Source organism: Pan troglodytes, chromosome 17, assembly GCF_028858775.2.
Source record: "Pan troglodytes isolate AG18354 chromosome 17, NHGRI_mPanTro3-v2.0_pri, whole genome shotgun sequence".
NCBI lineage: Eukaryota > Metazoa > Chordata > Mammalia > Primates > Hominidae > Pan > Pan troglodytes.
In genome coordinates, this window is record NC_072415.2 from 17,652,415 (window position 1) to 17,678,415 (window position 26,001).

The window sequence follows — 26,001 nt, forward strand, 5'->3', positions numbered from 1 at the left end:
CACCCAGACAGGCTCTTCTGCCTTCACGGCACGACACCGCCCGTCCGTGTTCAGCCCTCAGCTCCATCACCTGCCTCCAGAAATCCCTGGGCTTCCCCTCAGTGGAATCTCGCCGGGGCTTATGCTTCTCTGCCAGCACTCTCCTCCCCTCCAGCACTATCTTCCAGCAGCAGGTCTGCATTGACTCATCTGAGTCCTGGATTCCTGGGATGCCCCGTGTCGCAGCAAGCCCCCAAGCACAGGGCCTTCTGCGGCCTCGGCTCTAGGGCTGGGCACACACTGGGCACTCAGTGAGTACCGGCCTGGAGGGCAGGTGAGCAGGCGAGGGAGGCGCCACCGTCCTGCCATGAGATTTGTTATCAAAAACTCACCCGGCAGCTTCCTGTTCAGTGACATCTGAGGGCCAAAGGGTGAGTACAACCTGTGCCAGAGATGCTCCGACACCCAGAACCTAAGCTTAATTCTAATGAAAAGAAATAAAACATGGCAGGTTCTGATCATTGTGCCTTTAAGAGAATATCAAAAAAATTATTCCGAATTCCACTTTCTCTTTCCTTTGAATGCATTCCTTCCTCCCCCCCACTTCATTTGCAGAACTCGAAGGGTAACACATACTGTACCTCCCACTAGAAATCAACCCCATTAGCACCATGTGTCATAATCAATCCGAAAAGGGGCCCTGCCCACAAGTACTAAATCAGCCTGAGAGCTCTTGGCCATCCTAACACTGCTCATTTACCCTGCAGGCTTTGGAGTTCCTTCAAGCGGAGGTGTGGAAAAGGGAAAAAGACTTTTAAAATATTACTCTTCCTAGATGTATATCATGCTTCTTAAAAAAGAGTGAGCAACACCCTTCAGTCAACAGCCTGAGCACATTCATGCTGAGAGCGGTGGCGCCCAGCAAATGCGTCCAGCTTCCCCACCACAGCCGATCACAGCAAGGCTCCGGGCGAGGGTCCTGGTCTCCAGCCTCACACCCCCCACCCCACGTCTGACACTCCTCCTCACCTCCCACCTTCTCCTGTCACCTTCTCGGGTCCTGACAGCACACCCAGGCTGAAAATGCCCACCACCACCACCACCAGGCTCCTCGGAGACTGGGGCCCAGGCAATGTGATCACACATTTGTATCTGCAGAATATCACTGGCACTTGGGAGCAGGAGCAGTTACAGGGTGCCCAGAGTGAAGCAGGCCTGCACCCTGGACCCCCGGTGCCCCGGTTTCCACGCAAGCACTCACCTATCTCATGCCATCTGCTCACAGAAGCCTCGTGGTGCAGCTAGTGTTCTGGAAAACCAGCAAAACAACAAGACACAAAGAGAAGCAAAGCCTAACGAGACTACAAGGACACTATTCTAGGAACAGCGCAACACTGCTCTGCAGAAGGGCTCAGAGCCAGACATCCCTGCGCAGAAACAGCTGTGGATGTGGAGGGCCGGCGACAAGTGAGGCTGGTTCTGCATGTCACATGAAATGAGGCCTTGACCTCACAGAAGCAAAGAGCATCTTCATTCCTCTCACTGGCAGGAACCCTTGTCATCCATCACATCTGCGGCAGTCCCACCATGCCCAATATGGTGGGGGGCACCACCGAGTTCCCAGGGTGCAGCTGCAGCACCAACCTCGTCATCAGTCTGTAATTGTAATAACATTAAGCAGTTGGAAGTTCATCATTTGTGCATCAAAGGCTGCCTGAGGTCAGTCATCTGGTCAGACATGGGGCTGTGGCCCGCCCTGGGTCCCCGCACCTAGCGGTACACCTGGCCAAGTGTGCACAATGAATAACTGCGGAAGGCCGGGCACAGTTGCTCACGCCTGTAATCCCAGCACTTTGGGAGGACGAGGTGGGTGGATCACCTGAGCTCAGGAGTTCGAGACCAGCCTGACCAACATGATGAAACCCCATCTCTACTAAAAATACAAAAATTAGCTGGGTGTGGTGATGGGCGCCTGTAATCCCAGCTACTCCATCCAGAGGCTGAGGCTGGAGAATTGCTTGAACCCAGGAGGTGGAGGTTGCAGTGAGCCGAGATTGCACCATTGCACTCCAGCCTGGGCAACAAGAGCAAAACTCCATCTCAAAAAAACAAACAAACAAACAAAAACCAATGAAGCTGGCAAGAGATATATTCTAATACAAGGAGACATTCCAATGCAGACTGTTTCTCCTGGGAGGACCCAAGTCCCCTCCAAACAATCATATATCTACAGAACCATATAAATGACATTCTTTTCAGTTTGCTTCTTTTAGTCATGAGGGTGGAGTTTCCATATCCATGACTAACTTGTTTTGAAGACCAAGGAGAAAAGCACCATAGCCTCCTCAATAATGGGCCACAAGTCAGGAACTCTGCATTTGGGATAAACAATTTTTCTTCAAGAATATCATCTCCGTAAAATGCAAACAGAGGCTTCATTGAAGCTGTAGATTTCTTTGGGCAGTATGGTCATCTGAACCATACAGTCCTTCTTCCAAGTACTTTCCATTTGTTTGTCAGTCCTCTTCAATTTCTTTTCATCGATGCTTTGTAGTTTTCCTTGTAGAGGTCTTTCGCCTCCTTGGTAAAGTTTATCCCTAGGTATTTTAAATTTTTTGTAGCTACTGCAAATGGAATTGTCATCTTGATTTCTTTTTCACCTAGTTGTTTGTCTATAGAAACAATATTGATTTTTGTATGGTGATTTTGTATCCTGCAACTTTACTGAATTCATTTACCAGTTCTAAGAGCTTTTTGGTAGAGTCTTCAGGTTTTTCTCTATATAAGATCATGTCATTTGCAAACAGGGATAATCTGACTTCCTCCTTTCAAATTTGGATGCCCTTTCTTTCTCTTGCCTGACTGCTCTGGCTATGACTTCCAGTACGTGTTGAATAGGAGTGGTGAGAATGGGCATTCTTTTCTTGTTCCAGTTCTTAAAGGAAAAGTATTCAGCTTTTCCCCATTTAGTACGATGTCAGCTGTGGTTTTGTCATTTATGGCCCTTATTGTGTTGAGGTACATTCCTTCTATACCTAGTTTATTGGGAGTTTTTATCATGAATGGGTGCTAAAGGTTATCAAATGCTTTTTCTGCATCTATTGAGATGTTCATGTGGTTTTTGTCCTTCATTCTGCTGGTGTGATTTAATCACATTTCTTGATTTATGTATACTGAACCATCTTTGCATCCCTGGGATGAATCCCATTCAGTCATCATGTACTAGCTTTTTGATGTGTTGCTGGATTTGGTTTGCTATTATTTTGTGTAGGATTTTTGCATCTATGTTCATCAAGAATATTGACCTGTGGTTTTATTTGCTGTGTTCTTATTTGCTTTTTGTGTCAGGGTTATGCTGGCCTTGTAGAATAAGTCAGGAAGAATTATCTCTGATACAATTTATTTGGAATAGTTTGAGAAGAACTAGTATGAATTCTTCTTTAAAGGTTTGGTAGAATTCAGCAATGAAGCCATCCAGTCCTAGGCCTTTCTGCTGTGACAGACTTTTATTACTGATTCAACTTCATTTCTTGTTAGTCTGCCCAGGTTTTCTTTTTCTTCTTGGCTCAATCTTGGTAGGCTGCATGTGTCCAGGAATTCAGCCATTTCCTCTAGGTTTTTGACTTTAGTGGCATGTAGTTATTCATAATATTCTCTAATGATCCTTTATATTTCTCTGGTATCCATTGTGATGTTTCACTTTTTCACTTCTGATTTTATTTATTTGGGTATTTTTCTCTTTTTTTCTTAGTCTAGTTAATGGTTTGTTAATACTGTTATTTCTTCAAAAATCCAACTTTTTGTTTCATTGATCTTTGTTTTTCGTCTCAATTTTGTGTATTTCTGCTCTTATCTTTACTTATTTCCTTCTATTAAGCACCAAAATACCAATGACATTCTTCACAGAAATAGAAAAAAAAAGCCAAAGTTTCATATGGAATTATAAAATAGCCAAAGCAATCCTGAGCAAAAAGAACAAAACTGGAGGTATCACACTACCAGACCTCAAAATATACTATAAAGCTATAATAACCAAAACAGCAAGATACTGGCATAAAAACAGACACATAGATCAATGGAACAGAATAGAGAGAACAGACATTAATCCACATATACACAGCCAACTGATTTCTGACAAAGAGGCCAAGAACGCTCATTAAGGACATTCTCTTCGATAAATGGTGCTGGGCACGTTTACCTATATAACAAACCAGCACTTCCTGCACATGTACCCCTGAATGTAAAATAAATAAATAAATAAATAAATAAATAATGCTGGGAAAACTATATGCATATGCAGAAAAATAAAACCGTATACAAAAATCAACTCAAAATGCATCAAAGACCTAAATGTAAGACACTAAACTCTAAAACCATTAGAAGAAAACACAGGGAAATGCTTCAAGACATTGGTCCAGGGAAAAAATTTATAAGACTCCAAAAGCATGGGCAACAAAAGCAAAAATAATCAAATGGGATTATATCGACCTAAAAGCTTCTGCACAGCAAGGGAAGCAATCAACAGAGTAAAAACATGACCTACAGAATCGGAGGACGTATCTGCAGACAATGCATCTGATGAAGGATTAATATACAAAATATACAAGGAACTCAAACATTTCAACAGCAAAAAAAAAAAAAGATCTAATTTTAAAATGAGAAAATTTGAGTGCGGACATTTCTCAAAAGGAGACATACAAATGATTAGCAAATATTAATATATGAAAAATGTGCAACATCATTAATTATCAGGGAAATACAAATCAAAACCACAATGAGGTACCATCTCACCCCAGTTAGCATGGCCACTATCAAAAAGACAAGAAATAAATGTTGGTGTGGATGCAGAGAAAGGGAACTGTTACACACTGTTGGTGGGAATGTAAGCTGGTACAGTCACTACAGAACAGTATAGAAGTTCCTCTAAAAACTACAACTAGAACTCCCATATGATCCAGCAGTCCTGCTACTCGGCATTTACCCAAAGGAAAGGAAATCAGGATATGGAAGAGACACCTGCACCTCCACGTTTACTGCAGCACTATTCACAATAACCAAGATACAGAATCAACCTAGGTGATCCACAACAGAGGAGCAGAGAGACGAAATGTGGAACATATACACCATGGCGTACCAATCAGCCATACAAAATGAAAAGCCATCATTTGCAGCAACATAGAGGGAACTAGAGGGCATTATGTTAGGTGAAATAAGCCAGGAACAGAAAGTTAAACACCACAGGTTCTCGCTCATGTGTGGATGCTGTAAAAAGTTGACCTCATAGAAGTAAAAAGTAGAAAAGAGAATACTAGAAGTTGGGAAGGGTTGTAGGGAAAGGGGGATAGGGAGAGAGTTGTTAAGGTATGCAAAATTACAGCTAGATAGGAGTTCTAGTGTTCTATACCACTGTATGATGATTATAAGTAACAGTAACATAATATACAATTTCAATTAGCTAGGAGGATACTGAATGTTCCCAGCCCAAAGAAATGACAAATGTTTGAGATGATGGAGATGCTAATTACCCTGATCTGATCACGACACATATGTATCAAAACATCACTATGTACCCCATAAATATATAATTATTATGTGTCCATTTTTAAAATAAAATACTTCAAAAATGTAAATAACCACAAGCAGTTAACACTTAAAAACACTAAGAGCTATTAACATCTTGGTGTAAAGTAGCTTAGCAGTTAAACTTACAAACCTACTAGCAGGCCAGTGGTTCATTCCACAATTGCTACATCACATCTTATGGGGTGGTCGCTGTGCCGACACCAGCCAATAACCTGCACAGGCACAGAAACAGAAAGCTCTGCCAGGGCAAAGGAGGACACTGGGCATCCAGAGGTGACACTGGACCCTGGGCACCGAGGGGAAGTATGATGTGGAAATAAGGTAGTTTTTCTTCTGTCAGACATTTTGTTTTAGTCCAGCTCTTACAATCACATCTCAAAAAAGTGGGGCTATGGCCGGGCGCGGTGGCTCGCGCCTGTAGTCCCAGCACTTTGGGAGGCCGAGGCAGGCGGATCACGAGGTCAGGAGTTTGAGACCAGCCTGACCAACATGGAGAAACACTGTATGTACTAAAAAAATACCAAAATTAGCCAGGCATGGTGGCACACGCCTGTAATCCCAGCTACTCAGGAGGCCGAGGCAGTAGAATCGCTTGATCCTGGGAGGTGGAGGTTGCAGTGAGCCGAGATCGTGCCATTGTACTCCAGCCTGGGCAAGAGAGGGAGACTCTGTCTTTAAAAAAAAAAAAAAAAAAAAAGGGCGGTGGGGGGAGCGCTGTGTGCAGTTGGACAGGTTTTCTGAACCACTGGGTCACACTGAACAATAAATCTCAACTGGACATCATGACTAAAGGCTCCAGAGTGAGCGACTTCTCCAGCAAATCCCATGGCCTATGAAAACTGTGGCAGAAATCGGGGAAAGCTCAGATCCAGTTCTTAAGCGCAGGCGCTTACAGTAGCAACCCTGGAGCGCCATCAGCAAGAACATGGTGACTGGAGATGCAAGACAAGCACACCGCCAGGCACAAACTCTGCAGACCCTGTGCATGCGTGGAGGGTGCTGCCAGGGCTGGGCCCCTCACTAAGACCACCTTCATTCACACGACAAGCGGAACATGGCTGAAAATGGGCGGCCGTCAACTGGACCTACTAGCATGCTCTCTACTACAGAGTTTGAAATTTTTACCGTAATAAAAAGTTAAAAATAAAATTATTTAAAGAACAAAGAAAAAAAAGCAGTGGTTAGATGCAACATGGCATCCTGGACTGGACCTGGGAACAGAAGAAGGACATTAGTTGGTAGAACAACTAGTGAAATTCAAGTCAAGTCTATGGTCTTCATTAGCAGTTTTCTACCAACGTTAATTTCTTAGTTGTGATACGCGTGCCATGATTACATATGATGTTAATGCCTTTACAGGAAGCAGGGCATATAGGAACTCTGCACAATCTTCGTAAGTCTTCTGAAAATCTACAATTATTTCAAAACAAAGCTTTTTGTAAAAAAGTGGTGGCTTAGTGACAGAAAGGGGAGGCATACAGAGTTTAAAATCCTGCCGTTGCCCTAAAAACAGAACCTGTAATTCTTACTACCTCCTGGCACCTAAAGCAAGCCTGGTCGGATTTAAAAGATTGCCTGGTGAGAACGGATATGTTTCTAATCATGACATGTAGAGGTCTAGAGTTTACCCAAGGTCTTTTTTGTCCTTAGCCCACCATCACTGTGTCTGTGTGCAGTGAATACTCATGTTCTATTAGGAAATTTAAAAAAAAAAAAACCTTGTAGATAAAAAAAATTACAGATTTTCAGGAACAAAATTAACCTAGTTTACAAAGATCTCCTGTTATTGATCATGATCTACCTGCAGGGCTGTTTGTCTAACCCTGAGGTTATGAAGCACAAATGTTCTCCTTTCTAGTGTGACTAATGGAAAATCAGGTGTGCAGACCCGGTCTGCTAAATGTCGCAACAGGAGAAGACAGCCTCTGACATGGCGCACTCCACAGTTGATCTCTGGAGGCCAATTTTCCAAGACACTGACAAAACAGGGGATTCTAAGCCCATGGATCACATTTCCTTACAGACTCCTGCCCACTCCAATACCGACTGCAGCCGTGACAGCTGGCCAGCCACCCCTTAGGGGCTGTGGTATCTGCATTTTATATGGCACTGACCTCGGTGTGTGTACACCCATCAATAGCTGGAGGGCCAGCATGCCATAAATCACTCTCCCTCTCCTCATCACCAATCAAGCACTCTATAGAAACCTGACCACAGATTTCTGTGAGTGATTTAGACAAGTGGCACGTGGTAACACGATGGTGTTACTGTCTATCCCAAACTCAGGACTGCAGAAATGCACCAGAATGCACATCACCAGGCGCCAGGGCAGCGAGATCCCCAGGGCTGCACAGGGACCCCAAGGGCACAGTGCAGTCTCAGCATGGGCAAAAGCAGGCAGAGCCTGAGGTCAGTGATGGCCGCAGACCACCCAAACCTCTGGAGGCTGCAATTAGCTCTTCAGTGAATGCTTTGTGGTGACTTCAGGCAATACGGGTTATCTGAATTTATCATTGTTCGCACACTTTAATTAGCCTCTAAAAATACAGGGACCCAACCTTCATGCCAATCTTTGTTCACACATTGAATCCATTTTTAACAATGCATTTTTAATTTGCTCTTGAGCATCTACTTATACATCTGTCAGTGCCTGCCTTGTAATTCCAGGCAGATACTGGCTTTTTAGAAAGGAGTAATAATAGCTGCAGTGCTCTGAGCCCCGAGTGATGCTCTGTGCAAGACATGGGCTCAGCACTTTGCACACTGTTCCCCTTAGTCTCCACCAGGCCAAAAGCAAAAGTCAACAACCCAAGACAAGAAAATCAAGAGGAAGAGAGGCTGGAGAACAGCCAGCATGCACACCAGGTGGCAGAGCTGCAAGGGCCCTGCCCCTCACCTGCAGGCCACCAGCTGCCATTCTGAGCTGGGTGATGTGAGAAACTCCAATTGCCTCTGCCCCCTTGAAGCAGAAATGATCATGCTGTCTGCTCTAGTTCCCTCCACTGGAGAAACCCTGCTTTCCACATGTCTTAGGGATACATGGGCCATAGTGAGACGGACAGAGAGCCAGGGTCAAAGATGTGGCCCTGAGAGCCAGCCCTGAGCCTTTTGACTTGGGCTGACCTGGGCACAGCACTTAATCTACCCGATCCTCAGTTTCACATATGAAAAGTGATGATGCTAATAATGCCAATGCCCCAAATCATAGCAATTGGCAAAGTCCTGTATGAAGATTAATTAGGTGTGGTAGTATTTCCTGCTGGAATAAACTCAGCAAAAACTTCAGGCAGGCCTCCAAAATTGATATCACTTGAATCCAACACAAGACTACACACGGCTGCCCTCACGTGCCTGTCTCACCTCGTCTCCCCATTATTTCTGATACTGAATAAGCTCTCAAGAACAGAGGGGCTGGAATGAAGTCACACATGCATCCGTACAGCCCAGGTACACATGGGTCCTGCAGACTCAGGGTGACTCCTGCCCACGAGCTCCACATGGAATGGTCGCCCCTGAGGTTTCTCCACATTTTCCCTCATGACGCTGACTCAGGCACAGCTCCCACTTAGGGGAACCCATGCCCCCCACCAAACAGAGGGTGCAGTCAACCATAATAAGGCAGATGACATGCTCCCCAGGAACCTCATGTGCAGAGGAAGCAGTGCCTCACAGAACTGCAGGGGCCACAGACGGACCAGATGATTCTGCGCTCTTGCTTGTTTGTTTCTCCCAGAGTACCTAACAAAATTGCTAATGAGGCATATGATGCATGCTTTCTAAATATTTATTAAATTTAACTTTAAAATGAACACTCCCACCTGTCCATGAAGACAGCAAATCTCAACCATGAGGTCAATCCACAAGCTCTGCCAAAAGCTCAAATTCCACACAGAACATTCAGAAGTAAGACCTGCTGTGTGTGTGGATGTGGATGTGCCTGTGACAGGGTGTGTCTTGGGGGAAGAGGGAAGGAGAGGCCTAAGCTTTTGATGGCAACACTTGCAGGTGTAAACATAAATGACTACAATATTAACCACAATACAACCCACATGGGTCAATAAAGATGTTTAAAGATTTCAGGGATTCATTCGTAATTATAATAACAAAAAGAGAGACGTAGGTAGGTAACAGAGAAAACTTGGGGCCTTTACCCTAACATTTTATATTTATGTTTGGCAATTAACTTTAATAACTGACAGATCAATAGGAAGGTTGATGGTGGAGGGTGGGCAGGATGAATGGATGTGCAGATGAATGAGTAGATCAGTGGGTGGATGTTAGGACAGATGGGTGGATGAATGGATGGGTGGGTAGGTGGATTAGTGGGTTGGATGGGTGGATGAATGGGTGCATGAATGGATGAATAGATGGGTGGGTGGGTAGATGGATGGATAGAAGAATGAGTGGGTGAGTGGACAGGAGGTAGATGGATTAATGGATGGGTAGGTGGATGGATGGATGAATGGATGGTGGATTGGTGAGTGGATGAATGGATGGATAGCGGAATGAATGGGTGGGTAGGTGGGTGGGTGAGTTCATGGTGGATAGATGAACGGGTAGATGGTGGTTGGGGAGATGATGGATGGATGGAGGAATGGGTGGATGGGTATATGGATGGATGGGTAAATGGATAGATGGATGTGTGGGTGCATGAGTGGGTGGGTGGGTGGATGGATGGATGAATGGATGGATGGGTGGGTGGGTGGATGGATAGAGAAATGGGTGCATAGGTGAATGGATGGATGGAGAGATGAATGAGTGGGTGGGTGGGTGGATGTGTGGGTGGGTAAGTGAGTGCATGGTGGATAGATGGATGGGTGGATGGGTAGGTGGTGGCTGGGGAGATGATAGATGGATGGGTAGACGGATGGATGGGTAAATCGATGGATGAATGTGCGGGTGCATGGGTGGGTGGCTGGATGGTGGATGGATGGGTGGGTGGATGGATAGAGGAACGGGTGGGTAGGTGCATGGATGGATGGACAGATGAATGAGTGGGTGGCTGGGTGGGTGTACAGGTGGCTAGATGGATGGATAGGTGGGTGGGTGGATGGGTGGATGCTGATATAAAGTTTCAAATGCTGTTCCCACATTTTGTCTCATTAATCCTCCTCATAGGTTGAGAGATATTCCAGTGTCCACTCTACAGAAGTTAGTGACGTGCCCAAGGCTAAGAGCTGGAAGTGGAAGAGGCCAGGGACAACTCAGCTCCTTGGCTCTCACCTCCAAGGGGCCCTGCCTCCCACACCACGCTGCCCATGGAAAGGTGGCCTACTCCCTTGGAAAGTCCAGCTGTAAAACACTCCCAAAGAAAACATGGCCTGACTGGAAAACTAAGATCAGCTGGAGTCAGACATAAAGCCTTTAAGTGCTTCCAGCATACAAAACAGCCCCAAGACACTCAGCTGCTGCAGAACTGAGAGATGTGGAAATGAAGGCACAGGGGCAGAGCAGGCGCCAGGCGCAGAGCAGGCCGGCAGGGAGAAGAGCACCCAGCCGGCGAAAGCTCCTGCCAGCACAGATGGATGCGTGGATGGGTAGGTGGACAAGCCCACTGTGTAACAGCTGAAACCCAGGTCAAACAGCTGGGGTCAGAGCTGCCTGAAAGGCCAAAGCTGTTGGATAAGATTTAAATAAACCACTTCAAAATTACCTTTATGAGAGTTAAGTAAAACAGTACATCTAATGGGTACAATGTACCCTATTGACGTGATGGTTACACTAAAAGCCAAGACTTCACCACAAGGCAATATATCCATATAAGAAAACTGCACTTGTACCCCATAAATCTATTTTTTTAATTTTTTAATTAAAAAATAACAATGCAGAGTGGCTTGCAAAAAAAATACCACATTTGCATTTAGTTCTTATTTCTTTTTCTATATACTATACAGACTACGTGGGATTTTAAAGGGTAAAATATTACCAACCTCTTTACTATTGTTCTAAAAATCTATCATTAGTAAGTGCATGAAAGTGGTTTTTCCATATCAAAGTGAAGTCCATGAAGGTCTTGCCTGCCTTACCTTAGTTGGATTCCACTAATCACCCGATCACCCCGGCCACAGCTCCAGGCCTGAAACCAAAGTACCAGCAGGAATTAAACAACCTCTTCAAAGAGCTTCCTAAAATCTTAACCTTTAATTGGAAAATGCAGATGATCAAATCAAGCACTGAGGTGACCGGGTAAAACTTGAAATACTGGAATCCTAGACAAAATTGTTTTGATGAATTTCCTGCAGACGTGAAAACAAGCGATTCCAGTAGGTCAACAAGTCAGAAGCACGTTCTTGGTTTAATGAAGCTCTGTTAAACTATTTTCTCTTTTTCCTAGAACCCCAATCTTTTGTTATTGTTTTCAGATGATGTGTGTGTTTGTTTGTGGCTGGCTTCACATCACCCTGGAGGGTTCATAAAGATAGGCCACAAAGCCCCGTGCTTGTAGACACACTCCCCGACGGACACTGGCCTCGCGTGATGACGTGTGTGAGAAACCTGCCCCCGTTTGACCTCTGCAGTACATAAGGGTCTGTGGGACGTGAACCCCATGACATTTATTTTTAATCACAGTAAAAGATGTAAGATGCACGAGACAACATGACAGTCATCTTTGCAATCCCGGTCTCCAGCAGGAGTAATTACGGCGCAGGACCCATTTCACGCATGTCCCTGTGAAAGCAGGATCCAGGATGTTCAGCAGGGAGGGGACCGCGGGGACAGAGGAGGATTCTCTACTGACGGCAGAGCGCCCTGCAGCAGGAGGCTGGGACAGTCACCCCTACATTGCCAGCGGTCAGTCAGGAGGAGGAGCTGGAAGGCTGACCCTGGAGTCTCAGCAATACCGGCTTTCAGCAGGAGGCCCAGCCTTCACCTGCTGCTCTCTCTGCCCCTGCATCCATCCCTCAGGCACGCCCTCAGTCCTACCACACTGACTCCCACATAGCCTGGGTTTTGCTGTCTACCTTGAGGCAGGATCACTGCTCCATTTCAATCCTCAGCATATCAAGACATTGTGTACAGAGTAGTGATGAGCGGGAGACCCGCTGCAGCACCCGGGAGGCTACTCTGGAAGCCTCCGGAATGAACTTCTGCATGTATACACACAGTGAAAGCACACAGCAGACGCCGGGGCCAGCATGGAACTCGACACTGGTTTGGGTCTTTATAAACCAGCGCCCTGTGAGGTGCCATGTGAGGTGTCCAACAGACACAAATAAAGCCCGCCTTGGCCTGGCGCGGTAGCTCATGCCTGTAATCCCAGCATTTCGGGAGGCCGAGGCAGGTGGATCACTTGAGGTCAGGAGTTCCAGACCAGCCTGACCAACATGGAGAAGCCCCGTCTCTACTAAAAATACAAAATTGGCCGGGTAGTGGCACATGCCTGTAATCCCAGCTAATCAGGAGGCCAAGGCAGGAGAATCGCTTGAACCCAGGAGGCAGACGTTGCAGTGAGCTGAGATTGCACCATTGCACTCCAGCGTGGGCAACAAGAGTGAAACTCCATCTCAAAAAAAAAAAAAAAGAAAAGAAAAGAAAAAAAAAGCCCACCTCGAGTAGGGCCAATTCTCTCTCAGGCAAAAACCGTGAGATTAGACCACAATCTGTTGTCATCCCTCCAAAGCTGCCGTCTCATTTAAATATCCTCTCATCTGGCAGTCACTGAAGACCTACTATGTGCTAGGCGCTCTGGGGGGCACCTGGAATATCACAGTAAACAGGGGAGTCCCTGATCACTGAGTTCCTGGTCCATGAGGAGAACAGATGCCTGCACAGTCCATTAGAAAATAACGGTGCGCACGCATACACGCGCATGCACACATGCACACAAGCACACACATGCACACATATACACAAGCACACACATGCACACAAGCATGTACACGCGCACACACGCACATGTGCACACAAGCACATGCATGCACACATGCACACTACAGTCAAACTCTGAGGATGCACAGGGCAGCACGGACCTCTAGCCCAGGTGCTGACGCTGTCTTGGAGCACCTCAAGGCCGAGGGAGGCTGAAGCAGCACCTCCCAGGCCAAAGAACCCACAGGATGGCCATGGGAGAGGCAAGAAAGGGCCCAGGGGAGGCTGTGGGCATATGTGGGGGAGGCGGTGTGAAAGCCTTTTTCCGCTTCCCTGCCACCAGCTCACGGGGACATCGGGGCCCTGGGCCTGCAGCCTCAGAGCTCCTTTGGGACCAAGGGCTGAGCTTTCAGCAAGTTGACCCTGCGAGACTAGGGAAGCCTCAGGCTGCTCTGTTGGAAGGTGAATGTGTGACTCTTTCAAAGCACCCTGACCCTGCATGTGCCCATCTCCATCACCGAAGTAGGTCTGGAGTCGGGTCTTTCAGAATGCTGGCCTAGTTATTTAACTAATGTGCAAGAGTTTCTATGTCCAAGGCCATCCAAAACATGGCAAAGCTAAAGAAATATGTATACACTTAGGAAATCCCTTCCTTGGCCAAACAGGAACAGGGACCCTACAACTGGCATGAGGAGAGTTGCACGGGCCAGCATGCTGCCAGGAGGTCTCCAGAAGTACCCATGGCAAACCAAACAAACAGCGGTCAGGAACTGGGTAAAGGTTGGCTGCAGCACAAACAGCTACAGTCGCAGCCTTTGGCTCCATGGCATCTCATGGCTGGTACAGCCTGCGTGGCCCAGGCCACCATGGAGCAAACCCCACGGGCCACAGCTGGAGGTTTGCCAGCCGGCAACTTGGGGCTCCACTCTTTCCAGGCCCGCCAAGGACAGCCAGGGCATCTGCGTCTGGTCCCCAGTCCACACTGTGACTGGCGCAGGCATTACAAGAAAGTGGAACAGACAGTGAATGAGCGCAGCTGTTCTGAGCCTACTGAAGGTCTCTCCAGCCGGATGGCTGGCCCAAGCCCCCTCTGGACAACTGCTACTTTCATTTGCTCTAAGACTGTATGATCATTAATACCTGTAATTCATTCTGACTAATCAAAATTCATCCTGGTTAATTCACTAGCTAATTAGAATTTAAAAGAGTGCCACAGCCATTCAGGCAAGCTCATTTAGGAGCTATTGAAATCCTCACACAAGACGTAGGTGAAAAGGGAGAGGGAGTCTGTTTAAACTTCTAAGTGGCCCCTGCACTCCCCTTTGTTCCCTCAAATCCCTGAGCTCAGCAGGCTAATCTCATTGGATTAGTTGCATTAACATTTCCAGTATCCTCTCCCTAACACCAGGCCCCTCCAACCGCAGGCTTCATGGGTCACAAATGTTCTCTCGAGCCCGCAGTTACAAGCAGCAATTTTTTTTTTTTTTTTTTTTTGAGACAGAGTCTTGCTCTGTGGCCCAGGCTGGAGTGCAGTGGTGTGATCTCAGCTCACTGCAACCTCTGCCTCCCAGATTCAAGCAATTATCCTGCCTCAGCCCCCTGAGTAGCTGGGATTACAGGTGTGCGCCACCACACCCAGCTGATTTTTGTTATTTTTAGTAGAGACAGGGTTTCACCATGTTGGCCAGGCTGGTCTCGAACTCCTGACCTCAGGTGATCCGCCCACCTCGGCCTCCCAAGTGCCGGGATTGCAGACATGAGCCACCCGCCTGGCCTTACAAGCAGCAATCTTAATGTCCCCTCTCCCACCAGAACCTCGGCAGGAACAGGGGCTAGGGCTGTTGAGTAGGAGCAGGAGGCATCTCAGTGAGCTCCCTGGGAACGTGACATTATAAAATCACATTTCCACACAGAAATACAGGCGTAGTCACCACCTGGGAGAGGCTGCCTATGTGTAGGCCCCTCCCAGGTATTGAGTCTCTCCAGGATCCTAAAAGTAACCCAGATTTGGTGCAAACCTCACAGAGATGTGAACCCAGGCTGGCAGGACTCTGCAGTCCACGCCCTCTGGCCTGCACCACACCACCCCTCAGTTCTGTGGGTGCTGAGTCCCACATCTGCACATTCTCCCACCTGCTCTCCAAAATAACCCAGCTTATCACAGAAAGAGCACAGAGTAGATGTAAAAAGTCTTCCTTTTGTGTGAACATTGACAGCCCAAATAAAGAAGGCATCAGGTGCATCCAACAGTGCTTCAAGACACTGATCAATCATAAAATATTGCGTGGCACAGGCACCTCTAATATCCTTCCAGTTGAGCAAAAAATCTATCAACAAGAGGCAATGCATGAAGGGGACCAGCCCAACAGCAGAATGTTTTTAAGAGGGGGCTCCTTCTCGTTTTACAATAAACCACATCCAGTCATTGAGCAATCTGTCTCCAGTTCCAATACTGGAAAATAAGGAAGAGAAATCCTGGGTTCATGCTTAGATGGCTCTGTGATCTCGTGCCCTCCAGACTTGGGAAAGGCAGATATTCTGGCACCTGCTGTTAGTTTACAGTTCCCAATAGCTCCTGGGGTTTTAGGTGGATTTTCAGAGCAAGCTTGTGGGTAAGGATGGCTAGGAACAGCCTCACTCCACTGTCCATTTCCTTCACAATCAGCCCAAGCACCATGACTTCGCAAGGAGGCAGACACATTGACCTTAAGAACCGGGGTGGGCGTCCAGGAGGCCACCAGACTCTACCCCAGCCTCCCATTTTAGAGACGAGATCTTAACAGCATGTGACCTCAGACAAGGTGCTAAATTCCCTAGACCTCAGTTTCCTCATCTGTAAAATGGGACTGATCACTACACTTCCCAACCTCATAAATGAATTACATGGGTCAAATGAAAGAACACATGCAAACTGCTGGACAGCAATGCCTCCATGAAGGGGGAAACTGAGGCCAGAGGTCTTGAGTGATCATAGTGACTGGTGCAGGGCTGTCACACAATTGTATGCACTGAGGGAATGGATCTTTGGTTGTTCGGGGGGCAATGCTACTTGGAGACCGAGCTAGGAACAAGAATCCACGTTCCCTGAATGTCTTCGAACTAACTGCTTTTTCCACTGAACAGATCACCCCAGTTCCACTTGGCCGTGGGACCAGGAGTGAAATTATTACCTCTGTCTCCAATGCAAGAACAAATCAGCCACCCGGCAGTCACTGTCCACAAGCCCATGAACCACAGAACCTTCCTTGGTACTAAGTATATGAACTAGAAGCTCTGGGAACTAAGAGACCATCTACGGTGGCCTCAGAGAGCCACATCCTATCAGATCACAGGAGGAAGCAGCCAGGACACCAGTGACTCTGCCAGTGCCCAGGACGTGGGGTGATGCACTTAGTCCCCTGCATTTCCCAGCGGGCACCTGCGCCATCTCATCTGACAGTCAGAGTAACCCTGCAAGCAGGCAGATGTCATGATCCCATTTTCAAGATGAGGGAGCAGGACTCGGACTGGCCAAAGGCCACAGCCCAGAACAAGAGCAAGCTGGCCTCCAGAGCCCAAGCCAGCATGCCTAGCAGGCGTCCTATGAGTGGAGCCTCCAGGGATAACCCAAGATCACAAAGACAGAGACACCTGCTGCTTCTTAAGTCACTGTGTTTCATTCTCCATTAAATATAAAACAGAACTCTACCTGCACACATTATGCCCCCAAGCACAGTCCCTTATGGAATGTTACAATCCTCATCTCTAAACTGAGATGGAACCACGCTGGTTCCAAGCAAGACTATGGAGGGAGGGAGTCCACAGTTCCAGGGACAAAGCAAAGGGGAATTAAAACGTAACCTCAGAGGAAGATGTCAACACGTCTGCAAAAGAAAATTAATTCCAACTGTGATCTGAAAGTCCGACATGGAACACCAGGTGCAGGAGACACCCCCACTCCAACAGCAGCTCAGAAACCCTCCAGACTGAGAAACACGGACCGAGCCCCACACAGGCAACGCCAGCACCCAGAGGAAGCAGAGGGTACAGAAAGGAGTTTAAAATGTTTTTCTAGGCCAGACGTGGTGGCTCACGCCTGTAATCCTAGCACTTTGGGAGGCCAAGGAGGGCGGATCACCTGAGGGCGGATCACCTGAGTTTGAGACTAGCCTGACCAACATGGAGAAACCCTAACTCTGCTAAAAATAGAAACTTAGCCTGGGGTGGTGGTGCATGCCTGTAATCCCAGCTACTCAGGAGGTTGAGGCAGGAGAATCACTTGAACCCAGGAGGCAGAGGTTGCAGTGTGCCGAGATCGCACTACTGCACTCCAGCCTGGGCAACAAGAGCAAAACTCTGTCTCAAAAAAAAAAAAAAAAAAAGTTTTTCTATTGTTAGATCAAAGCAAAATGATGGTTCCAGGGGGAAAAGATGGAACAGTGCTTCTCTGTGTAACTGTTTCCACATCTAACGAGAAACTGCTCTGCACAGAACTGCCCAGCCCAGCTCGGGAGCGACGGGTGCCAGATGGAACCACTCTCTGTAGAGAGTAAACCTTGCTATCCCCATAGCAACTCCACCGCGCTTCCAAAATGCTTAAAAAGACACACATCAAATTGTTTTCCACAATTTTTCAGAAAGTGACTTTTTATTCCACACCCTTAGCAAATCTAGTTAACTGGGAATTTTCTCATTATAAAAACAGGAACACATGATCATTGTAGAAAATATGGAAAAGATGAAAAGACAGAATTTTTTAAACCATCCTTAGCACTATATGCCAAGACCTCTATTTTTAATGTCCTGGTGTATTTCCTTCCAGTCTGTTCTCCGAGTGGAGGTTCAAACAGATTCCTAACGGAGGCAAGGATCAGCACCCAGCCTGCAAGAAAAGCAACCCACCCCAGGGCTGGATGTGCACTTCCCCCAGGGGCAGGACTGCAGATGTGTCCTCAGACTGGGAGGGAAATAAAGTCGACTCGTCCAACCAAAGCCGATCGCATATGCAACGTGGCTAGTGGTCTATTACATAGGCTAAAAGCCATCAGTAGGAATGAATTGCTAGGAGTCCTCACCACTATTTAGAATGTGGGGGTTTTTTCAGTTTTTTCTCCTTCTTCCACACTTGGTTTTCACAATCCTTGTGGATTTTAAATCCAAGGCAACAAAACTAATACCAGAATAAAAGCACAGTCAGATGCCTGGAGGGTGAGTCAGACTTCCAGGTAGCTGTCGAACATTTAGTCTTCTTTGAAAAGATGGAAAAAAGATTCACAGACCATAATTTTCTCTACTTTGAACTTTTCCTGATCCCAAGAACAGAGGAAAACAGCTTAGGAGAATCAAGGTTATGATAGAGACATCTTGTCTAAGGAGAAAGCATCTACATATGATGAATTTAATAAACTTTAATAATCTGATGATTTTTTTTTTTTTTTTTTGAGATGGAGTTTTGCTCTTGTTGCCCAGGCTGGAGTGCAATGGCGCAATCTCAGCTCACTGCAACCTCTACCTCCCGGGTTTAAACAATTCTCCTGCCTCAGCCTCCCAAGTAGCTGGGATTACAGGCACACGCCACCACGCCTGGCTAATTTTTTGTATTTTTAGTAGAGACAGGGTTTCTCCATGTTGGTCAGGCTGGTCTCGAACTCCCAACCTCAGGTGATCCACTCACCTTGGCCTCCCAAAGTGCTAGGATTACAGGCATAAGCCACCATGCCGACCTAATCTGATGATTTTTTTACAGCTTGATAAACTGGTTTCTAAGCAAATAAATAACTAATTTATCCAAAATGTATTTAGCCAGCAAGTTAAATTTGGGAGGAGAGAAGGGAAGGGCAAAAGTTGGTCTGAAAAACAATTGCTTCTCCTGGTTTCTGGTAGGTAGTTTACTTAGAGGAAAACAGTAAAATAAGAATGTAATGTAGGTGAGCAGCAGTCCATGGGGTGGGGCGGGGCTCACGGAAGGTGCTCAGCCTCCCCGGCTCATCTCTCTCACTGCTGCTCATACTTCAGCCTTTTTGCAGGACTTTCTGTTTGCACTGAGGCCTGTCCCAACCCACGGAGGCTCAGGTGAGATGGCCTCACACCCACACCTGGTGCCCACCCAGAAGTTGGCAGAAGGGAGGAGTCCAGAGCCCCATCCAGGCCTACGAGTCTGTGGACCTGCCCACCATCCTCCCCTGGCCTGCTCACAGGTGCCTGCTCACAGTCCATCTGTTTATTCAACAAACAGTCCTGGCGGCCCGATGCTGGGCCAGGACAGGGACAAGAAGACGATTGTCTGCTCTCCTGGAGCTCACAATGACCAGGCCCCGTGCAGGAGACACACGGGCCAGGGAAGGCCTCCTAGGGCAAAGCCAGGCAACTAATGTGTGCACCCAGGGAGAGTTTTGGGTAGGGCAACCACAGAGGCCTGTGGGGCGAGGGGGTACGTGGGTGAGGAGCCTCAGCAGGAGGGAGGCCCGAGGGGCACAGGGCATGCCATCAGGGATCACAAGGGTCACTGGCTGCTGCATCCAGACCAGACCATCGCGGGTGGGGAGGACAGCACCCGGTCAGAGGCCCTGCAGAAACCCAGGGAGAGAGGACACACGAGCACTGCTGGTGGTGACAGTGAAAAGTGATCATATTGGGACGAACGCTGGAGGCAGAACAAATAGGTTTCAAACATGCACTGGGCCATGGGAAAAGGTGACGAAAGAAGTGTCTGAGATGTGTGGCCTGAACCACGGGCAGACAAGGATGCTGGTGACTGGAATGGGACAGTGAGGGAGTGACAGGGCTGGGGGGCTGAGGGGCAGGGAGGAGCAGCTGGGGGAGTAAGAGTTCAGTTTTAGACATGCTGGCTTGGAGGTGCCTATGCGTAGAGATGCCAGGTAGGCAGGTAGGTGTAGGAGCCTAGGGTTTGGAGTTCTGGGCCGAGGTCCTCTATGGAAATACATAATCAGTCTCAACAGTTGTGACAAAACTCTGCCTCTAAGCTCTCCAACTGTGAGTATAAGGTTCTAGGCTCAGAAACCTCTCTCCACTGACAGCTAAGGGAGAGACCCCGTTCCTCCGGGCTCTGAAGCTGGCCACACCTTACCGGCAGGCTGCATCACCCAGGGAGGGAAGGGGAACAAATACTCAAAGACATCTTTGCTTAGAGAAGGTTTCCATAAAACAGCACCAGAGACAGTGACAAACAGGTCACAGGAGCACCAGAGACAGTGACAAACAGGTCACAGGATGGAGAATATTTCCAATAAGAGGGTGCCGGCTTCCTTGGCCCACTTCCAAACACAGCTGTCCCGCCTCTTACTGGGCTCTGAGCAGTGGGCCCCTCTGCCAACCCTGCCAACCCCAGAGCAAGCCAGAGGGTCCCTTGATGTCTTGCCACCTCTTAACAGTCAACAAGCCAATGCATTTGCTACATCACAGCAGCATGACATCATCCAGTAGCAGAGAATATATCTGAACGGCATGGCACTTGCCTTCTTAGCAGCCAGTGACCCGTGTCCAAGCAGACCCAAGAGCACTTCGCCCGCTCACGTCCTTCAGGACAGGCGCCTGCAAAGAGGTGGAGCCACTGGTGGCAAGCTCTGTCCCTAACACACTGTGTGTGGCGGCAAGCAGATCCTCTGCCATCGTCTAGAGTCCTCATTGATCACACATGACCAGGGTAGATCAGAAAGCGCCTCATCTGCCACCTAATCATTTTAACAATGAGCTGAAGCCTTGGTCATGAGGATGCTGGCTCCTGTTCCCTTCAGGGAACCAGGAGGACCACACCAGGGAGAGCCAGCAGACGTGGCAGCCTTCTCTCCCTGCTGCCAGCTTCGGGTCTGGAGCTGAGTTCGGACGAGCATCACAGCTGGCACGCGCCTCTCCCACACGCAGCTTCCAGGGAGCATGGCTGGAGGTGGCGCTTCCTGGGCTGCGGAGGAGAGAGCAGGAAGCTGCGAAGCCAGTGTGAACGGCGCACACGGCTTCCACTTGGAACGCATGCAGGGGATCAGGGGACTTGGCAGCCACAGCGGAAGAGTCAGAGCTGCAGACAACAGTGAATAGCTGAGCTGGGGAAGGGATGCGGCAGCACGAGGTGACACAGAGGCTTGTGGAGCACAGCACGGAGCAGCAGCAGCCACCGGACAAGGCCACGCAGGGAAGGAAGGCGATTTACACGGAGGCTTGTGGAGCACAGCACGGGGCAGCAGCAGCCACCGGACAAGGCCACGCGGGGAAGGAAGGCGATTTACACGGAGGCTTGTGGAGCACAGCACGGGGCAGCAGCAGCCACCGGACAAGGCCACGCGGGGAAGGAAGGCGATTTTGTTGAAAGGGGAGAAACAGAACTGAAGTCAACTTGCATCCACAGCCGAACAAACTGTACCAGGACAGAAGCTCAAACCATGCCAGGCAAAAAGGGGCACAGGCCACAGACAGAGGCGGGAGGCGAGTGGGACAGACAGGAGAGGGGCCACACTGGCGGATCCACCCCACCGCTGGCACCAGGCCGAGTCTCTGCACTGCTCAGGACCTAGGACATACTCCTAAGTCCCACAAGAGCGCCCAGAAGACGCTCCTCTAACAGGGAGGAGATGAGAGCAGGCCCCTGCAGTGGCCCCAGCCTGCACCGTACTCAGGCCACACTCCATCCTGCATGGCCCACCAGGAGAGAGCTTCACGGGGTGCCCCCTCAGTCCCCTTGATGTAACTATGTGTATCTTCGAATTCAGTTTTTAGTGCTATACCCTCGACCTCCCAAAATGACATCGACTAGGTGGGTGCCTGCCCAGCCACCAAGCTGCCATCCCTGGGACCAATGACCTTCAGAAAACAGCCTGCCATGTGGCTTGGACAACCATTGGGCATCACATTCCAATTAGGTTTCACACATTAAAATAACATAAACTCTGGCCTGAATTCCTCATTCAGCTAATAGCCACATTAGAGAAGAAGAAACAAATCCATTAATTATACTTCTATGTACATTTCATTAATTATTTGTTCCTTAAAGCCAAGGAACATGAAATTAGATGTTGTCTGTGAAAAGCTTTAAATAGTTACATGTTTTGCAAATAGAAGGCATTATTATTCCCATGCGAAAGTGATAAACCTGGCTTCCTGTCGTGAACTGAATGCAGTATGAAATGTAAGCGTTTTGTGAAATGTAAACAAATATCAACTATTAAAGCACTGTGGTCGAGACAGAGCTCCCCACTGCAAACAATTCGATATGAAATCAAGGTAGGTGTTCTAACGGGCTTGTTTTTCTTTACCATTCGTGGCTGGTTGATTTGGTTTTCGACAAAGATGGGAAGAAACGCTCCACACCAGAATCAGACTCACACGATCTCGGGCAGGGCCGCAATCAGGAGGAATGGTGACCCAAAGGGCAAGGGCCACCCGACATGCTCACCAAGAGCAGCGCCCCGCGCCCAGGTTCACTCCCGCTCCCACAAGCCTCTGGCCTGTCTGCGTGCACCCACCTTTCACACGAGCCATGTGTCCACTGCCATTTCTTCTCAAGCAAAACCTGTCCAGACCCCTCTTGCCCTTCTCCCTCCCGCTTCCTCCCATACCACCTGCCTTTTGCCTCACCCATAGACATCTATACGCCTCTGAACTCGAAGACGATGCTGCCCGTGGCATGCGTTCCATGCAGGCAGGGAAAGAAACTTCACTCATCCCTGCAGCCCCGCAGCACCCTGGACATCCGGAATGAGCTTCACCAGATTACAAGTCTCCATTCTTATAAATGCATGTGGGCCCTAAAAGGGTGCCCCTGCTCCGAGCTTGAATAAATAATCTCACCCTCCTAAGGAAGATTTCTCCACACAAATAAAGCAGTCCTATCAACATTTCTGATCACCAAACTGGTGTATTCAATCTCTCCCCGACCTGTGTCAGGATTCGCCCTGGAGGGTTCAGATAGCATGGACCAGAAAGAGGAGCCTAGGAGAGTCAGGGCGGCAAAGGAGCACGATATGGTCTGTGGATTTTGAGTTCACAACAACTGAAAGCTACAAAAGTAATTTAGAGTTTGAGTTTGAAATTTCAGGCATTGTAAGCAGTAGCATCTACCCATGACACTCACAGACACCCTCCCACCTCTTCCCCCACCTGCAGCCATCCATGGCCTGCCCTGCCCTCCCCGTCTTAACACGTGTTCCCACTGCCCGCCTGTGGGCCCCCAATTTTCTGAAGCATATACTCCTATAAGCAAAAATGTCTAAGCACACAGGTCATGTATATTTATTTATAAATTATAAATTATATACATATACTATGGTAATAGTACATCGTACACATAATATACAAAGTTTGAAATAATGAAGTAAAAATAAGTATATGCGTTCTAATATTTTCTCGCTGCAACCCACTAGTATACTCTTTCCCCGTTTGTTCACCTTAAAAAAAAATCTGTTCTTTTGCTAAGTCTCAGCCCGAGGTCTATGTCTCAGTCCAGCCGTGCTGCTATAACGAAATACCTTCAATGGGGTCATTTAGAAACAGCAAAAATGTGTTGCTCCTAGTTCTGGTGGATGGGACGTCCAAGATCAAGGTGCCGGCAGATCTGGTGTGTGGTGAGGGCCCATTCTTCATAGATGGCACCTTCTGTGAGTCCTTGAGTGGTGGAAGGGGTGAACAAGCTCCTCCGGCCTCTGTTATAAAGGCACTAATCCCACACATGAGGGAGGAGCCTCGTGACCTAATCCCCTCCTAGAAGCCCCATCGCTCAATACTATCAATACTATCACAGTGGAGTTATGTTTCAATTGAGGAGTTTCTGGGACACACAAACATTCACACAACAGCATTTGGCCTCCTCCATGAAGTCTTCCTTGATTGACCAAAGTACATTGAGCCCTAAGGAAGCCAGGAGACAGCAGGTCTACTCACATCTTCCTCTGTCTCCCTGGTATGGTTGTTAGCCCTGTGTGGCAACCATGGGCACACCTGTCTTCCACCAGTTTGGGGACAAAGCCATGTCTTTATCTATGCCTAGTGCGTGGACGTCCTGAGTGCTCCATAAAAATGCACAGAGGAGGAAAGAGTAGAAGGAGAGGGAAGGGAGGGAGCGAAGGAGGCGTCAGAGCCACCACCTCTGGGCCTGGGGGCCTCACTCTCCTCCACATCTAAAGCCTTTCTTGAAAAACTGCTTAGTTCAAGACATGATTGTAAAACCACTCTCACTTGCTAATTGCTTCCACCACACATATTCTATCTTCTTCTTGGTCTCTATGTCTCCAAAAGGCGGGAACTGGGTCTCTGACTGTGCCAGTGCAGGGCAGATGTCTCACGAGTACACACTTGGCTCACGAGCTGCCTTTTACTGAGCACTCGCTGTGGTAGCTGGCCTGTCCCACCTGATCTGCATACATATGATCTTATCTAATCCTCTCAAAAACCTACAAGGTGGGCAAACAGCTATTTCAGAGAAGGTGAACTGAGACCTAGAGAGTCAGTGACCTTCCCCAGGTTGCACAGCCTTCAAGGGGCCCGGCAGCACAGGGGCCCAGGAGGGACAGCTAGAAGGATAACTGAGCAACTGCCCATGGCAAGCCCTCAGGAGGCCTTTACCCGAATCGTCCCAAGCATACCGCGGATGATGCAGTCACCCCGTGGCAGCTGACACACAGGCTGGCGCTGCAGCCTGGACGCTGCCTCCTCGGTGGGTCCAATGGGGACAGCTTCCTCCATGCAGATGGCAGAACAGAAGCCATTCCCTCAGACACATAAATGTGCCCCGGCTATAAAACTCCAACATACAAACAATGTTACAGCAACCAAAGGATGAGGATTCACATTAGAGGGTAATGCACCAAGAGTCCAACAGATAACAACTGCTCTGCTTCATTCCAAGTTCAACTTTATCAGAAAACAAATGTCATGATTTTTCTGGACTAAATTTACTACATATAGCTGGTTGTAGCTGTACATACACAACATTTATTATTTTTACATTACTCTTCAGATGAAAAAATGCAAAATCCCAGGACGTCTAGTTTAGAAGTAAACAATTTTGAATGTCATATTCAAACCCAATAGGAGGAAAGCTAAGTGTTTTAGGGGCACAATTTTTTAACATTTTTTTGTAGAGATAGGGTCTTACTATGCTGCCCAGGCTGGTCTCAAACTCCAGCCTTGTGCCTGGCCTAGGGTTCAAGATTTATCTTCATAGCCAAAGTAGCAGAAAAACAAATGTTCAACCAAGCCAACCAACTGCCGACATTTCCTCGAGTCCTGCACACATTGTGTCCAGAAGGCCCCCGTCCCCACTAGGAAAGCAGGGACTGTGTTGCAGGTGCAAGCCAAACAGCAAGGTCAAATCAGACAGAAATCAGTCAGCTCTGCACACCTCAGCCAGTAACAAACACAAGGTGGATTTGTCAGGCACCCAAAGCCCTCTGGGTCAATGGCAAGCACCCTCACAGTGACATCAGAGCCACCACCTCACTGAGGAAAATGGAGAACCTCCAAGGACTGTGGCAGAGGTGTGCGCCCCAAAAGACACTGAGGGACCCCACCGGCCAGACCACTGGAGGACTGCCACCCCATTAGCAGCCTTCAGCACACTCCATCTCCACTCCGCAGGCCTCATCCCATCTCCAGCCTTTTGGAATCCATCTCCAAGGCCTCGGCACTGCCACAGGTGAGGGCAGG

At 48.1% G+C, this 26,001-nt stretch overlaps 1 protein-coding gene across 8 annotated transcripts in view; it reads right to left on the reverse strand.

The window, feature by feature from the left end:
- Positions 1-26,001, reverse strand: part of LDLRAD4 (low density lipoprotein receptor class A domain containing 4) — a 436,354-nt gene that overhangs the window by 400,214 nt on the left and 10,139 nt on the right. The window contains exon 1 of one of the 8 annotated variants that reach the window (XM_009433599.5): positions 1,241-4,268. The exons of the other annotated variants lie outside the window; for them this stretch is intronic. The gene's annotated coding sequence lies outside the window, so the exon portion shown is untranslated. Of the gene's footprint in view, positions 1-1,240; positions 4,269-26,001 lie in introns of those variants that run through there. 8 annotated transcript variants of the gene reach the window in all.